At 34.6% G+C, this 15154-nt stretch overlaps 1 long non-coding RNA gene across 1 annotated transcript; it reads right to left on the bottom strand.

Moving 5' to 3' along the window:
• Window positions 1-6972: 6972 nt before the first annotated feature.
• Window positions 6973-7873, bottom strand: LOC120080873 (uncharacterized). Its single transcript, XR_005482673.2, has 2 exons — window positions 7358-7873; window positions 6973-7095 (listed from the first exon to the last, which is right to left on the bottom strand). It is a non-coding gene; the product is annotated as an uncharacterized LOC120080873 (long non-coding RNA).
• Between the last annotated feature and the right edge of the window lie 7281 nt (window positions 7874-15154).

Genomic DNA, 15154 nt, shown 5'->3' with positions numbered 1-15154 from the left:
GAGCTAATAACTTTATATCAAATATATTGTTAATCTCCCACTGAAGTGTTCTAAATGTTTGGGTAATTTTACTTAGGCATGATGACTAATTTCATACAACCTAAGTCTATGGTGGTTTATCCAAGTATAACTCTTATAATTAGATTTAACCTACAATGTCTAGGTGATAAACCATTTTATTATGCTCACGCAAGCTCATAAAATCAGTTAACAACTCTCAATAGTTCGGTCATAATCCCCAGGTAGGAGGAGTTCCGTAAACCATCAACTTAAGTACCCCCAACCTCAGACAAGTTTATGAACTAATATGAGTTTGTAACCGTATTTTATAAGGTAACAATCTATTTTAACATTTACAACTAGTTGTTAACCTAAGTGAGCATGCAGCTGTTCCTTGTTATGGATTTTAAATGTCTAACCAATTTTATAACAACTTACAAAATTTTAGACATGCTTAACATCCACAACATTCAACAAAGGCATCTAATATAACCATTATATTAAACATAACCCTAACATGCATACTATATATTATAACAATTATAACATACTTTCAATGCATGTAACATGCTTCCTACGGTGGGGTTTTAAATTTACATGGCATATTGTATGCGTATACATGAATTATTTAATTATTACATATATCTCATGCATAAACAATTAAATACTAACTGATATGGTTTTCGTTTTGGCATAAACAAGTAAACAAATGCCTAACTATTACAAACAGCTTCGAAATCGTCTTTGAACCACTCAAACCGCTCCAAACCAAACCCAAGCATCTTAAACCGGAATGGATGAGTCTGAACTGGACCAACAAAGTCTGAACCGGATCAGCCAAAACCCTTTGAGGTTGATCTGGATTGGACCTTGAGAAAACTGGTCGAATTGGCTGCTCTCGGTCCAACCTCAAAGTCTTGCTGAGGTCGATCGTATAGCGCTGAAGGCAATCATCTAACACCATCGCCTTATGTTGAGAAGAGGTACACGATCACTTAGTGTATGCCGCAACTAAATCATCGCATAGCTCTATCATATAGAATTACACGATCGCTTAACACCATCACCTAGTGCTTCATGTCATCGTTTAGTGTCTACCACAGCTAAACGATCGCTTAGCTCTATCGTATGGAACTTCATCGTGTCGTTCAGCATCACATCTACACGATCGCTCAGCGCCGCATCTAAACAATTGTTCAGTGCTATCGTATAGCACTTCATTGCATCGGTTAGTGCACGTCGCAGCTACATGATTATGTAGTGCCTTCATTTAACAAAACCAATGTATCATTTAGTTCCCATGCCAAAAGCTAAACGATTGCATAGTGCTATCATATAGCATTTGAGCACATCGTTTAGCTCCCGCAGGTACACGATCGTTTAGCATTCAACATCACAACGACCAGCGCCCATTACTATACAATCGTCTAGCTTTTCTTCACATTGTGTAACGCCTAGAACTACACAATCGCTTAGTAACTGAATCTCAAAAACGATTTTGAGTAGAAGTTGAAAAAACTAGAACAATAGCTCGGCCTCCTTCACTTGTTTCTTCAATTACATCCTAATTTCAACTCTAATGACTCCAAATAAATTACAGACTCTTGCTAACACATAAAAGCTGATGAAACAAGAACCATTTACAAATTTAATCGAGAAATTACAGAGAATTAAAATGCCAAAACTCAGAAAACCATATCAGTGTATCAGTTTCATATATCTCATGAAAAACACCCACCACACCAAAATTAAACCAAATTGAATGCTTATTTGATGCTCTAATACCAATTGTTAGAGTAAGATAACATGCAGCGGAAGTATCAAGGATCCATAAGCATTCAAATTCACTAATTTTGCCAGAATCTAAAGCATGCTCATCTAAATAAGAGGGTTTTTAGATCATACCTTTGTAAAACTCTTCAAGAACTTGATCAATCAACAATAATCTTCACCAAAGATCACCATGAACCACCTCAAAATTTTCTCCACTATCCTCTTGGAGCTTTAGATCAAGTTGTGGGACTTTAGAACAACTTGAAGCGATGAAGAATAGAGAAATACTCACAGTAGCACACTTCGAAGAACCCTTTCTTCCCACTGAAATTTTCTCTCAAAATTTCTATGTTATGCATCCCTTCAATTCACTCCAATCTTCTTTATTTATTGCAGATGAACATGCAAAGAAGAGATATGCATGGCTTTCAACTCATGCTTGGAGCTTTAATGAAGATGAGGAAATGGGCTTTGTATGAGCATGAAGAAGATGATATTGGAAAATCAAGTTTTTCCATTTTGTGCATGCAAATCGACTTTTCCCATTTTTCTTTAAAAACCAAAATCTTGATTTCAATATTCAATTTTGATTTTAATAACTGAAAAATCATTTTCTAAAATTAATTTCATAAATTAATTCAATATCAAATATTAAATTAATTTTTGCACAATAGTCATCTTCATATATTTAAATCATATCTCTAATTCTAATCTTCCTCCCCAATCAGATATTATGGTGCCGGTATAGACCGAAATTCCGTTATGGTCCAATTCTGACCAGTAATAGATACCGGGGCTTTGCAATATTTGACTGATCACAATTCTATACAGTCCATTTCTCCTATTCCGTTTAATTTGAACGTTTCAAATTAATTTCTCAAGCTACTCTAATGTTTAAGCATTTACGAGCTAGTAGGGGGACCTTGCGAACCTACAGATCATGGGCTCTAACGATTCTAGAGTAATCGGCTAAACTCATTAGTCCGATCTAACCCCCATTCGTTAACTAATGGGACACTCCACTATAGCCCATAGTTGAATTCCCCTCACTGTAGATATATTATGTCCACTTTATAACCATAATCAGTAAGGTAATCCTTCACAGGTTGTTCATAATCACAAATAGGTCAAACTTACTGTTTTACCCCTGTGAATACATCTTGTTCCTTAAGTTCCTACTGACCCTCTAATGAACAATTCTGATTCATAATCTCTATGAATCAAATCTTTTCTCTATCATGAGAAGATGGGGTCTCGATTTTTCAAGACCTGGAATCAGTACTTAAGAGAATAACCTATCTGCTAACCCTTAATCGGGTAGGAGTGAATTCCATCTTGCAAAGCTATGTCTCCAGCTATTCATCCGGTCTTATCCCCAAAATGGGAAGCTTATTGAGCAGTACTATTGGATTACTCTCACTGTTTGCAGATCAAAGTATAATCTCGAATAAATTGGAGTTTATAGCTAGCTTAGGATTAAGATCAAGTTAACCTAGGTTATTTGATAAATGAAATAGTCAGTTTAAACAGTAAACGATCGTTATAAAGAAAAATGACTATTTTCGTGGTCCACTCTATATGCAAACTCACTGCATAGGATGCCTTCACTCTCATGTCTCAACATGAACGATTTGTAGATCACATCGTTTGTAGCATTTTACAGCTTCTTGTAATAACCACAGAGTGGGCCGCATCTAATAGTGTTACCAAGATGAGATACCCAATTTCATCCATATACTTATTAGACCATTTAGGCTATATACTGTCAACTTGATCCTGTTTTTGTCATTATATAAAGTTACAGTATTCAGACTATAGCCAAAAATACATTTATTGGATTTTTATAATAAGATGCAAAATAAAAAAGTCATTATTATTGATAAATATAATGTATAACACGAACTGCGGGTTCTAGGACATTGCCAACAGAAGGATGATTCTTCTTCACAATTACTCACCATGTTTTAGATCTCATTTTTTACAAAAGAATTTTATCACTCAACATTCTCTCTCTCCGTGTGTTACAATCGTGAGGAGAAGAAGAAGTGAAACAGATGGAAGTGAAGGCAATGAGAATAAGAAGTTTCTCAGTTGTAAATCACAACATGTAAGGATGGAAGAAAGAAGAACACAAGAAACTTAACGCGGTTTGGCAACAAAAGCCTATATTCACGAAAGGAACTGGTATTTTCGATTTCTTGGAGAGATTATAAAAAAATACAGATAAGCATCTTTGTACTCTGTTTTTTTTTTTTTTTTTCACTCATACTTATTTTCTGACTTCAATCTTTTATATATAGGTTGAGTTACATGATAGTGATGAGAGAAATAACAAAAACTAAAGGTTAGATTTCACTTTATTAGTTACTATTTTAACATAATTATTATGATAAGTTAGGCTTAAGATTATGAGTGGAAAATAATCTCTTATGCATTAAATTAAATCAAATAATTACACTAGTTCATATCAAGATTGTTTCTTTCTAGGTATCTTGTTTTTTAGTGCGACTTTCATGTTTCAAAATATAATTGAAACAAAATTATTATTTTAAAAAAATTAAATTACTTATTTATTGATAATTTATTTTAACTCATTTGACGATGATTGAAGCTTGTTCTATTTGTTGGTTGACAGGTTTTTTTTCTCTTCTTCTGAATTTCTCAGTTTGCTTGATTGACGTTCTTTTACTTCTTGTTAACTTCATGTATTTCTAAAAAGAAAGGTCAATCGTTATAAAGAAATTATACAAAAAATGTCCTTACCGCACGTGTGGTTAGTGCTAATTTTATACCTGTGGAGTTATTATTATTTTTTTTTTTTACTTACAACAATAAATTTATAATAAATTACAGTTGGGCCATCAAATTTTTTTTGTTTCTACTTAATACGTACTTAAACTTTAAAAAATATCTAATAGATCTTTGTGGTATTCAATATTTTTTTTATGATAAAGGTTGATGTTAATAATACACATACACATACACACTTTGAATTTAATGATTTGTGTCACACCCTGTTACAGATTTCTCCTCTAACTTAGAACAAAGTTTGAAGACGTTAAACATAACTTTTCTCTATGAGATCTAACGTCCCAAATCCTAACATATACTATGCTCATGATCAAACCCATACATCCAAACCAATTATCCAAAATAGTTTACATTCATTAATAGTATAAGAATTCAACTCAGTTTAAATCATAGTACTGTTTTAAAATATTTACAGAACAACAGTAAGGATTATTTTTAACAAAACCTTTCTTGACATGTAACTCACAAGTTTTAAGTATTCTGGAGTACTCTCAAATATATGCACAAACAATATAGTAGGTGTCTAACAGCATAAGTGGCGTTTGACGACTTAGCAGGCACCAGGAACTTTATTGCTACCTAGGGAAAAAAACATAAAACATTAAAAACATGAGCTGAAGCCCAGTGGGTGGTAATTTCATATAAACATAAATTTTCTCTTTCTTAAACATCAGTGAAATTTATCAAAATCATTTTATAAAATATTGGAAAAATATATAAAAGTCAATAACATCTCAAATGCATGTTATTCAAATAATGACATGATCATACTTCATAGAAAGCACATTATAAAGCATTAGGAGTTATCAGACAACTGCACCAACTCTGTACCCAAATACTCGTTTACAGTACCGGGTTACTCTGGACAAGGAATGTCCCTTGTAGTGTAAACCAAATAATAAGGTCATACGTGCACACAAAATTTCCTCATGGCTAGATATGGATATACACCACAGGCCCAGGTTCCTTTGGACTTTCCGGTATACACTAGCCACATCTGACCCCGGTAACCCTCCGATAGCCTGGGTGGCACAATAGGTGAAGGTTTCTTTAGACTATCTGATATATTCTGACCACATTTCACCCTGGTAACCCCCTGATCGCCTGAGAGGTGCTACTGAAACACATTGAAGTAGCTTGGAAAGAACCATCTCTCGGGTACAAGAATTAGAAGTTTGAAACCACTTTCACAAACCGTTCAACATCATTTATTCCACCATCAAAAGATTTTCTTACAAAACCAAACAAATTATAATAAAGTAAAATCAAGTTCCATACTACATTTTTATAACCCCAGTTTATATAAAATCAGTGAAAATTCAAAAATCATGATTCAAAGCATTTCTGAAATAATAGTCAAGTAAAACATATCATGCCAACACATTTCATAAATCATAGCATACTATCACATGTGTATATTTTTATATCGAAATACTTAAAATAAAGTCATTCACTGTTAATCGTCTTCTCCTCGAATTCCTAGTTCCTCTGGTTCTTGTTTATTCGTATATTGATAATCTCCTAGTTATCCTCCATATGACCATAATTAAATTACTTCATAATTAACCTTAAAAAATAAATAATTTCACTTATACTTTCCCCAAAATCCTAATTTGATCCAATTTATAGTTTATTTTGCAATTTTGTCCTTTAATTACGTTAAAATTAACTTAAGATCCCAAAACCAATCCTCAACAAGAACTAATTTCACTTCAATTTTCATTTAATTTTAGGGTTTCCCTTTCAATTTAACTATAATTTTACTCAATTTAGAGTTTACTCACAATTAAGTCCTTTTAATTATTTAAATTACCTTAATTTCCTCAAAATTAATCCAAGTTAAGCTCAATATATCTTAATGATATCAATTAGGACTTCAATCAAACTTGAGTATACTTAATTTCTCCTGATGCCATCCTATTTTAAGGTTTCACCTTACACTTTAATCCTTAATTTATCTTAAAATTGACTTAAGACTCCAAATTAATTCAATCTCAAGGTCAAAACATCTTATTGGTATCCATTAGAACTAAATTAAGATTAGGAACACTTTAACTAATCTTAATTTTGTCCAATTTTACCTAATTTTTTCACTAACCCTAATTAAGGTTTACTTTAAAATAGCCCCTTAATCAACTTCAATATGGCATAGGATCCCAAATTCTTCTAATTTTTGGTTTAAAGTATCATAACAATTCCAATTTGACCTTTAATCATGCTTAAAAGCACTTTAATTAACTTAAAATTAGATTTTCCAGCTTTTAATAATGGACAATAGATGTCAGACAAAAATCAACTATAAAAGTCAACTCTTTCTTCAACCTTCAGTCCAAAATTTTTCAGATTTCGGTAGTTTTCCGACGACCTTTCGGTGACCAATTTCTCTCATTTCGGTCATACCCATTCTAATTAAATTATACAAACCTTTTACTCATCTCTTAAACTATCTTACCTCAAGCTGCCTCGAATCGCCCTAAATTATCCGAAATCGATCAAAATCTCCACAGGTACCTATTTTTCAACGAAAAACTTCAAATTTCAAAATTAGAATTTCCAGCAAATAAAAACCTAATTAAACTATATAAACTTTTTACCCATTACTAAGACTAACTACCTCAAAATTCGGACATCCGATTTACTCTAAAACTTCCGGAATAAGCAAAATACTTCTCGGCACCCTTGTTTTTTGGGCTAAAAGTTGTAGAATTTTCAGAGTTTAAATTCCTCAAATCAAAGACCATAGAATATTAGAGGGACCTTAGAAGGAACTTACCTTTAAACTTGGAGTTTCAAATTAGCCTCTAAATCTTAGAATTGGTAAAAAAAAATCCCAAGTTTCCCATGCTTGCCGTCTACTCCGACCGCCACTATTTTACTTCGCTTTCCTTGCTTTTCCAGCCACGATTATTCAAATCAAACCCCCCACTAGCTTGTTCTTTACTTCTTTAATTTCATACCATTTTGCCCAATTTTTCTTCATAAGAAAGGCTCTAATTCGAAAACTTGTTCTTCCTCTTTTTAAACCCACGAACACCCCAACTTTCCAAATTCTTGTTTCTTGTCTGAATTCCACCTCTAACTTTGAGCTTTCCACGTCTTTGGATGACTCTCCTTTCATCTTTTGGGCATCCAATCAGTAAATTTGAAGAATACAACCCAAATTTTATCAAGAAGCCCACAAATTTCCCTTCTCTCTTTCTCTCGGGTCTCTCATTTTTTTCTTCCAATTCATCCTCAATTCCAGCCTAAAATAGGTCCTACAATTCCATGGCACCTTCAGTTTGCCATTAAACCCTTGAAATTTCCAAAATTTACATATTTAAAAAATATTGACTTTTTAGTTGACTTTGACCTTGGACTTTGACTTTGACCATTGAATTTGACTTTAAATTGTTCCGAGTATGCCTACTTCACCCTCAAATGTCTTTTACAAGCTCGACTAAGTTCGTTACCCTCAAATTATTCTCCAGATCCATACTTCCCCTTCCTCAATGAAACAAACGTCGATTTGATTCTTTCTATGTTCAAATATATCTCTTAACTAACAGTCTCAAATCAAACTTAATCTCGAGTCCCCGAGTTCAACCTCAACTATTAGTTCTCTAGCATTTATGAGAAAAAGTAAAAGAAGAGAGGGCTTACAATTTGAACTTGTGATCTTTTTGGCAAAATTATATGTTATAAGTTGTATGTTCAGAGCATCGAAACAAGAGAAGTTAATGTGACAAAATAGTAAAATTAAGTGGGTGAAAATAATTTTACTCAAAAAAATATAAGGTAAAAATATTGTGGTTAAATTAAAAAGTGATTTTTTAAACAAATAGTAAACAAAAATTGGAGAAGAAAATCCGAATACTTAAAAAATATGGGTAATGATTTTATCTTTTTTTTTTTTTTTTTTTTTTTTTTTGAAAATGAGAATATTATTAAAAATGAGAACAAAGATTACATAGGAGAAAGCTCATTTTGAGCTAAATACAGAAGCCAGTTGGGAGAGGAATTAACCCAACAAATAGAGGGGGAATAGATGGATACAGAAGATGGCAGAGAGTGAGCTAAAATGTTGCAGCAACGGGGGATATGGCTGATGGAAAAGGAAGCAAGGGCCTAAAGGGAATCTTGAATTTTTTCAACCCAAACACAAATTTCATTTCTAAAGGAAGTAATCTCATTGATAGCACGACAAGAAGTGAATTCGACTCGATCTGAAGATGAAGATGGTTAAGGCTGATAGCCAAATCCACGCCATGAAGAATAGAAACCATTTTTACCAAAACAGTGCTGAGAAGAGAACCATATAAGGAAGAAGAAATAGCAACAGTAGATCCGACAAAAACCCTGATAACGGCTCCCACTCGAGATTGAGAGTCTTTAACTGACCAGGCACCATCAACGTTAAGCATTATCCAACCGATTGGAGGAGAGATCCATCTTGGAGATGAAGATAAACAAATGGCAGAAGCTCGAGGAGTCGATCGACAACAAAATTTCTGTTGAGATTTCTCGAAATAGGATAAAATTCAAAATGATTTTATGGCAGTTGGAGGGCAAGGACGACCATGGAGGATTTCATTTCGCAAATTCAAAATAGCCCAACAATGGCAGAAGCAACAGATAATTCTGATAAGTTGGGATTGGAGCACCAGCAAATCCATTGATCTGTCATTGAGCCTTTTAAAGAGGAGAAAGAGATCACTGATGGTAGAGACAGCTTCCAGGGTTCTTTAGCCTGATTGCAATGGAGAAGTGTGTGTTCAATGGTTTCATCTTTGCATTTGCAGCAAGGGAAGATGGAAGAACAAACAACACCCTTACTCAGTAGACGACATCTCAGAGGTATGCAATTCTTTAAAACTTTCCACATGAAGAACTTGATTTTGTTGTGATTCTGAATCTTCCATAAGTATTTCCAACATGAAAATAATAGATTGGGGTTGGAGAAGGACGATGGGTATTTATTAGAGAAGACTATTCTATAACTACTGTTTACATTATAATTTCCACAAGAAGAATAGTGCCACACCCAAACATCATCACCTCTATTTTTTCAGAGGGGGATAGACTTAATAATATCCATATCTTCTTGAATAAGGAATGTAGTTAGTTTAGATTCATTCCAAACTCCATTTGGATCAATGAACTCCTTTACAGACCAATCAAAGGCAGATAAGTTGTGGGAAATAGGTTTGAAGGTAGATTCTCTAGGGAGCCATGGATCATTAAACACAGAAATGTTATAACCATTTCAAACTTGATATCGAATACCTATATTTAGGAGATTCCTACCCCAGATCACACTTTTCCAAAAGAAAGATGCTTCAGGATGAACTTTTGCATGGAGAAAATCACACTTTGGGTAATATTTGGCTTTGATAACTTTAGATAACAAGCTTTAAGTCTTAGTTAATAAGTTCCAAGCTTGCTTGGCTAGAAGGGCTTGATTGAAAAGATTGATATCCTTGAAGTTAAGGCCACCAAATACTTTAAGCAAGCACAACTTATCCCAGCTTAACCAGTGACTTTTCTTCTTAGAATTCGAAGAACCCCACCAGAAATGGCTCATAGCTCGAGTAATATCTATTTGAATTTGTATAGGCAAACAAAAACAACTCATTAAGTAGACTGGAATGGCTTGTACAATGCTTTTGAGAAGGATCTCCTTCCCTGCAATAGAAAAGAGAGGTTTTCTAGGTATGAACTTATGATGCATTAGGTAAATATAACCATATTTGGAATAGTCATCAATAAAAGTAATGAAATATTCAAATCCTCCTCGAGCTCTAACATTCATCGGACCACAGAGATCTTCATACAAGCTCTAAAGGTTCTTTGGCTCTTAGATCTTTTCCTGTAAATGGGAAGCTTATGTCCCCAGCTATTCATCCGGTCTTATCCCCAAAATGGGAAGCTTATTGAACAGTGTTGTTGGATTACTCTCACCGTTTGCAGATCAAAGGATAATCCCAAACAAACAGGAGTTCATAGCTAGCTCAGGATTAAGATCGAGTTAACCTAGGTTATATAATAAATGAAATAGTCAGTTTTAACAATAAACGGTCGTTATAAAGAAAAGTGACTATTTTCGTGGTCCAGTCTATATGGAAACTCATTGCATAGGATGCCCCCATTTTCATGTCTCAACATGAACGATTTGTGGATCACATCGTTTGTAGCACCTTACAACTTCTTGTAACAACTACAGAGTGGGGCGCATCCAATAGTGTTACCAGGATGAGATGCCCAATTTCATCCATATACTTATTAGACCATTTAAGCTATATACTGTCAACTTGATCCTGTTTATGTCATTACATAAAGTAACATCATTCAGATTATAGCCAAGGATGCCTTTATTGGATTTTCATAATAAGATGCAAAATCAACAAGTCATTATTATTGAGAAAATAGAATGTTTAACACGAACTGCGAGCTCTAGGACATTCCCAACATAGCAGAACATATTTGAACACCTATTGTACTAGTGAACACTTCATTGATGTCAAAAGTAACTTTATTCATATGTTCTAATCAATAGGAGATTGAAATAATGTTCCTTTTCATGTCTGGTACATAATATACATTTTCCAACAAAATATAAGCATCTCCAAAAAATAACTTTAGATCTCCCACTGCATGAGCCGAAATGACTTCACCTCACTACAAAAAAAGGACTCTCCCGACGCCTAAAACGACCGTCGGTAGATAAATGATCGGGAGAGAGGATCTCTCTCGACCACATAAAGGCGACGTCGGGAGTGCTTGATAACTCCCAACGCCGTAAGTAAGGTGTCAGGAGTTGGTAAGAACTCCCAACACCCCAAAAGTAGGCGTTGGGAGATATAAAAGAACTCCCGAAGCATAAAACAATTTGTCGGGAGTTCTATTATAGAATCCCCAAATTGAGCAGATTTCAATCTGTCTTTCTTCTTTTTCCTCAAACCCTAGCAGATCAGACGCGTGAGAACCCCTAGCAGATCAGTCGTCCGTCATTTGTTTTGTAGGTTTCTTATTTTTTTTTCTTATTTTTTTTTTAAGTTTTTCATGGTTTTTTTTTTCTTTGTTCATGTTGAGACTATGGCTATTTCGGCGGACCAAAAACCATCAAAGAAGCTATATACCTTTGCGAAGGGAATCCTAAAAAATTTTAAGCGTAATTTGTTTTCTCTGGAATTTTCCATTTATTTTGATCTATTTTTCCAGTTTTTATTTATTCCTACCTATCTCATTTACATGAATATCTGAAATAAAAACTAGAAAATGATTGACTTTGGTTGATAGAATGAGAGAAGTCACTTTATGAGTGTTTTTCCTTCTGAGTGATGATTTTTACTTTCTTTCGCCACTATTCTATTTATGTAGGTTTGTTTTTAAGATAAATATGTCATGGATATCAGAGTTCAATTGATTAATGATCTAGGGTTTCTTTCTTTTCTTTTTTAGTTTTTCATTTTTTATTTTAGAAATGACTACGACAATACTTATACAAGCTCGGAAGTTCCAATGACTCCCGACACAGTATATGAAGCGTCGGGAGTTCCAGTAATACCTGACGCCGTATATGAAGCGTCGGAAGCTCCAATAACTATCGGCGGTATATGATTCCACGTTGGAACATACTCTCCCGAGGGTATATCTCGACCAAACTCTCGATGACAAAATTTTCGTCGGGAGTAGATATCCCGATGCATTTTTTTTTATCATTTTTCGACGATTTCAAGCGTTGGAAAACGGGTGTGTTCTTGTAGTGCTTGTTCCCATTTTGAAAGTCATCTCGTTCTCTATTAGCTGTCTCCAAGAACTAGTTTCCTGAATGAAAGTGGAAATATGGTTAGCGGTACCTGAATCTAATATCCAGGTCAAATGTGAACTTTCCACTAAACATGTTCAATTACAAGTAAATCAAATTTACCTTGGTTTGCCTTTTCAGCTTTTTTTTTTCCAGCAAGATATTTAGGACAATTTCGTTTCCAATGCCCATCCTAATAGTAATGGAAACATTTTCCTTTTGCAACCTTTGTCTTGCTTTTTTTTTTTTTTTGCAGGAGTTTTCTTTTTTTCTCTTTACTCTTATTTTGCATTTGGATACTCTTATCCTTAGAAGGTCCAGACGTCTTATCAGAAGGTTTTGTCCCAGATGTCAATGCCTTCTGAATTTTTCTTTGGGTTACAACATTTGCTTCCCTTTCCTGATTTTTATTTTTCATAAAGGAATGGTAAGTCTGAAACTCATTCAAAAGAGTAGCCAGATTATCTTCTATCTTATTCATCACAGTATTTGTTCGAAATGTCAGGAAACTCTTCGAAAGAGATTCCATGGTGAAACTGACTTAGCTTTTTTCATCTATGACAGAATTGTTTGCTTCCGCGATTTGAAATAGACCATCTTATAAAAGACATATTCTCTAACAGAGGTCTCCTTCTTCATACGAGAACTATAAACATGTTAGATAGCATCATGTTGAACAGATAAGAATGGTAGTCCAAACATCACCTATAACGACTCCATGATCTCCTTAGCGGTGACCATGCTCTCATGCTTTTTAGTTAACACATCAGATTTGGGAGTGTGATAACTTGTAGAAATACAAGTTATTTATACTGTTTTATTTAAATATTGTGGCTAAAAGAAAGAAAAGTTGCGTCGATAGTATAGAAATTGGCTAAAAAATGTGAGAATTATAAAATTTCGTCAATACCCACTAACACCATTGCGATGGTAGAATAGAGTGTTTCAATTCTGTTTTGCAGGAAATCAGTCACCGCATGCGTTAATGGCTCAAAGATAAAAGAAACAACGCATCTGCGTCGCATTGCGCCTATCATTCAGGAATGAAGAAATGATCAATGCAATGACGGCGGAAGCGACAATCGATCAAGAGCTTAGCGATCAACGCAATTTCAACTGCATGTGGTAATAAAAAATAACACCGCATGTGGCGATCGATCGAAGATGTAAAGAGCAACGCATTTGCGGAAGATTCTGACAAATGTACAGCTTTCAGTTGTGCATTTCTGATGCGTTGATTGCGTAACGGAAGGAATATTCACTCCGCTATTTCAGGAACTACCATAACCATAAAGTGGGGACCACGAAGTCAAAGAGCCAAGTTTCACCTATAAATAATTTCTGCAAATTCACTGAGAAATATACTTGAATACATAGAGACGTATATATACTGATCTAAGAGAGAGACTGGTCTGAAGCGATTTCCAGAGTAGATCCGGGATAATCAAGAGACAAGGCCGAGAGGTGAGTCTCCGGGCAAAGAATCCTTCCAATCCCCGTCGTTGAAGCTCTGTGCGAAGGTCATTTCTACCAGAAGAGCAAACCTGAGAGGGAAGCTCTCTTCTCCATTACTTCCACACGCCGGCAAGCACAACCTCCGTTCAGGATCTGTGTGAAGACATTGGCACTCTTTCTGTATTCGTTTCTAACCTCTATTTCATCATCTGTATTCATTTTTTTAATCTTTCATTCACACCATGTATCGAACGTTTAATCTTATTATTAGATGTTATGATCATTACCATTATCATCTCTCTGTCTATTTTCATTCATCCATAATCCATTTTCTCCATGATGTTTTCCTAATTCCCTGGGTAATTAGCAAGAATTAAGCAAATAAATTAATTTGTGTTAAGGAAATAATTAAGTTTAGCTAAAGCATGCTCGACGGCATCTTCACCTGTGAGAGCAGAAGTGAAGATCTTATTTCGCCTATCGAGAGAAGGTTGGAAGAATGCGTTATCTAAAGCGAGAAGTACTTCCAGAGATGGAAGCAACCTTGCGTTCATCACGTTCATCCCTATTTCACCATAGAGATATGGGAACATGACCTAACACCGAGAGGTGTACGCCAAAGGAAAGCGGAACCTTAGTTGCATCTTTAACGCAATTAACAAACTTGCATTATTTTTACTATTTACTCTTTCTCTTTCTAATTCATCCATAAAGACTTACCATCGCATACTATGATCCTTTATATAACTTCACAGTCAGTCTCGAACTTTGTATCATGTATCATGTACCTTGTATCTTGTATCATCTTAGTTTAGGATTTTATTTTCAACGCAACTTTATTTTATTAACGCACTTTAGATTCCTGTATAAACTCAATTCTTTATTAATTGTAAAAGTCAGTTGCATATATCACAAAAGTAACGCATTAACGAAAACAATCCCTATGTTCGACCTCGGATTATTCTGAGAACCTTGCGTTGGAATTATACTTGGTTTCAGCGCAAGGAAACTTGTGACACGCATTACTTTATCGCATACTAAAAGTATATCATTAACAACGCATATTTAGAAGTAGTATCGCATAAAAACTAAAGATATAAAAACAGCCTTATAAGTTTATGGCGTCATTGCCTGGGTCATGAGCTTGTATGATTTATTCTTTCATCAGTAATGTGCATAAACTATAAACCATTTTTATGTCATCAAGTTTATGGCGTCGTTACCGGGGTTTGGTAACGGTTAGTGTTGAATTCTTTTGTGGTAGTTTGCAGGATAGATCTCTTTGTACTGGATGTTTATCGTGAAGAGCAATCTGACGGTTTATGAGTA

Source organism: Benincasa hispida, chromosome 7 (assembly GCF_027475165.1).
Source record: "Benincasa hispida cultivar pf3 chromosome 7, pf3_genome.v1.1, whole genome shotgun sequence".
Taxonomy (NCBI): Eukaryota; Viridiplantae; Streptophyta; class Magnoliopsida; order Cucurbitales; family Cucurbitaceae; genus Benincasa; species Benincasa hispida.
This window is presented reverse-complemented; position numbering and strand designations above follow the sequence as displayed.